Genomic DNA, 3,928 nt, shown 5'->3' with positions numbered 1-3,928 from the left:
TGTGTGCATAATTAAAAAAAAATTATTTCTTATCTTAAAGTAGCATTACTTTTCACAAACTAAAAACAACAGAGCTACTGCCTTATTTTTATTTTATCTTTGAAAAGCGTATTAGATAAAATCATTATTCATTATTCTCTTCACATTTTATAATCCTTATTCATTTTTTAAGCTCATTTATACGTGTTTCAGATTATTTTTCTTAATAAGCACTTCTAAAAGTTTGCTTATTTTTTCTTCTAATTTTATATTTAAAAATATATAATTAGAAGAAAATATTTGGTCTCTATAAATATTTTTAGGAGTCAGATAAGCTTCATAAATTGTGTAAAGAAGTTTTTTTTTAAAGTGTTTAAATACAGCTACTTTTGTTTATTACCTTTAAAATCTTTAACAAAACTCCTTGTTGCTAAAGTATAATTTAACGATCGAAATATATATGTATGATATATGTAATTAAATGTGTCAGAATAATTAGTTGCATTAAAATAATAAGATATGTGTGTCAGCATGATCTAATTTAAAGGTTCATAACACCTGCTGTTAAAAAGGTGTGTTAAGAGCTCAGATAGGCATAATATGTGTTTAACTTAGTTTTAAATTTTTGTTCAAATTACAAAATGTTGTACTGTAAAAAAAATCAGTAAATTATTTTCTGTCGGTTATCACTAGTTATTTGGAAATGAATGTTCAAGGATAAATATCTGAGATTTCTTTAATACACGAAGACAACAAATTCTAGTTTTCAAAATTATTTTCAAAATTATAATTCTTTTAAATACACATTTAATAAAAAAGCACAAAAATTAAAAGGAAATTTAACCAAAAAGGGGAAACCAACCAGTGAGGGAACACTACCCAGTGAAGGAATATTTCATATATATTGATTAAAAATACGAATTTGAACACTTTTCTTTAGATTGATTGGTAACAATAGCTTACTGCCGAACAATAGGAAGTCATCTAGCAATGTTTTGGATTACCTGGTCAAATAGACTTCTCTGGAAAAAAATTTTAATTTGTTATTATTTCTGCAACACCTTGTTTCCTTGAAAAAATTATAAACTGAGTGTTTGTATTTATATGCTTGAAGTGGAACTAATTGCATGTATTAGTTTTATTTTTCTCACTGTGAAAAAGAGAATTCAAAATATAGTTATTGAAGTTACGTTTTACTTTTTTTTAAGCATCATAGCATAATAAAGTACTGAGATAAGGGGGTGTTTATTCACTGGATCACCAAAAGATGAAAAACCAGTGAAGGAACAAGTGTTCCTTTACTGGGTTTTTTCCTAAGTTAATGAAAATAGAAGATGAACTTTAATTTTCTTGTACATTTAGTGATGTTCTGCATCAAAAGTATGTTAAAAATACGAAAAACAACTTCCAACCAGTGAGGGAACAGGTATGTTCCTTTACTGAGCATAGATTTCCCAGTGAATGAACAGTAAGTGTTAATATGTTGACGCTTTAATTTTCAATTCATGATTACAAAAAAAAGTTAGCATTTTCCAAGCATTCATATGTTATAATTTCACGAATAGTCTTGTTTTTAAATATTTGTATGGCTTATAAATTCATAAAGAGCATTAAAAAATAACCAAAATTAAGTGTTCCTTTACTGGGTGTTCCTTCACTTGTAAGAGCTGTTCCTTTACTGGTAAGAGCTGTTCCTTCACTTGGTCTTCTTACTACTTGTTATTTGAACTTCTAATACTTTAAAACAATATTATGTAAGTTCTCTACAATTTTTTTACATAATTTGCAATTAGTAACAAATATGTTGACACTGTTATTTAACTAAAATTACGAATTTTGAAATTAATATGATTTTTTAGAAGGCAAGCGAAGCTTGGTGTTCCTTCACTGGTTAGTTTACCCTAAATGGTTTTTATGCAATGTCTAAGGCATTATGTTAAAATTACCAAATTTTACCATATTCACCAAAGTTTAGCATGCTAATGCAAAAATTAGCAGAAAAACAATATTTTATAGCTAATTTTAAGAAAATTATTACCAAATTGCTTTGGTAGAAACTAAAGAGTTTTTTTTTTTTTTTTTGATATTCCCATAGATCCAAAACCACGGTAAATTTCACCATATTCTGGTAACTTTGGTCACACTTTTTTTCTCAGTGTGAGATTGATATTTAATAAAATAATATGTGTAACAGGTTGTGCCGTTAATTCAGTATAAACATTAACTTTAATAGTAAAACTAAGCATGAGAACAATTTTGGGATTTAGTTAGTTGATTCAAATTTAAAGAAGAAGACTTTAGGAATTTCTTAAAGTAAACGTGTTATAGACTTTTCCTATTTTTAACAGAAAAAATCTTAAAATGAAGTTTAAATGTATATAAGAAAATTTTATTTATTGCTGTACAAAATTATTTAATATTATAGATATAATATAGTAAGATTATAGATATAATATTGTAATATTATATAAAATATCATATATTAATATTATAAAAAAAGTGCTATATATCATACCAAAACTTTACCAGGCTATTTTTGATTTTTTTTCTACTAACTAAATTAACTTTAAAGTTTAGTATAACATACATAATTTTTATATTAATTTTTACTAAACAAATACAATGCTATATTTGTTTTCATTGAACAAATATTTGAGTTTTATATGTTCGTGCATCATATAAACAAAATTTATGTTTAATAAAATTTGTTAACTTCAGTATTTCTGCCTTTTCAACAACTTGGAGGATTTAACTGTTTTAAAAATAAAAAATATTGTTTTTTTTTGAATTAATATTAAAGTAAATATTTAGCAGATTTTTTTAGATTGATTGTGAGGAATTATAGGGCAAGAAAAGGAAGTATAAAACTTCAAAATGAAAATTTAAATTCTAAGTTCATGATTCTAAAAATTTTACATACGTTCGACAATGTTACAATCGCAATTGTTAAGATGAACTCACCCGACAAAAACTTCGAATAAGGAAGAATTTTTAAATTTCAAATTTGTCTTTAATTTTATCAAAAAATATGAAACACTAAGAAACTTAATTATTTTAATACATTCTATATGACCCAACTATTTGTTATATAAAATAAAAACTTTTTCCTAAATTACAAAATTATAAAAATTAAATTGTAACATAAAACAACATTTATTTATATCTGTAACATCCTCCTTAAAAGTAATTTCTGAAAAATATCTGTTTAAAAATAGTGCAATGCAAAGCACAAATGTAGTTAGAGAACACATAAATTGTTGTTAGTATGCAAATAAAACCTCATTTTTCCTCTCCCTCTCAAATAAGTTGCGTGATGTAATACAACGACTTCCCGATAGGGGAAATAGATATATATTTGTTGAAGAAGCTGACTAGTTGTTGGTTGATTCAGATGTGTAGCACTGTGTGTGCGAACTATTGTTTCCTCATATTATGTTTTAATAAATACTTTATTTGCCGGCATTAGCCTCTGTGTTATTCAACCAAACAACAGTGGTAGCAGAGCGTGGTTTACGATCATCATGGAGAAAGACTTAGCTTTTGGAATTCCGAAGTTGACTGGAACTAATTATCATCTTTGGGCCATGAAAATGGAAGCAGTTTTGAATCTCAAGAAACTAATGTCGGCAGTGACAGAGGAAGCTCCAACTGACCCTGGTAAATTGCAAGTATGGGAAGCTACAAACCAAGATGCCGTATCATACTTGAAATTGTCTCTATCAGACGAACAGGCTTTGCAATATGCAGAAGAAAAGAATGCAAAAGCTTTGTGGACAAGAATTAAAACTACCTACACTGGGCTTGAGGAAGATAGAAAGATTGATGCGGGTGCCGAACTTAAGAGCTTAGAAATGCTGGATTCAGAAGCCGTAAACGATTATATAGCTCGAGCTAAAGGATTATCGACTAAGTGTGCTTCCTTGGGACTGAAAATATCTGACAGAGAATT

The sequence above is a fragment of the Parasteatoda tepidariorum genome, chromosome 3, assembly GCF_043381705.1.
Source record: "Parasteatoda tepidariorum isolate YZ-2023 chromosome 3, CAS_Ptep_4.0, whole genome shotgun sequence".
Taxonomy (NCBI): domain Eukaryota; kingdom Metazoa; phylum Arthropoda; class Arachnida; order Araneae; family Theridiidae; genus Parasteatoda; species Parasteatoda tepidariorum.
This window is presented reverse-complemented; position numbering follows the sequence as displayed.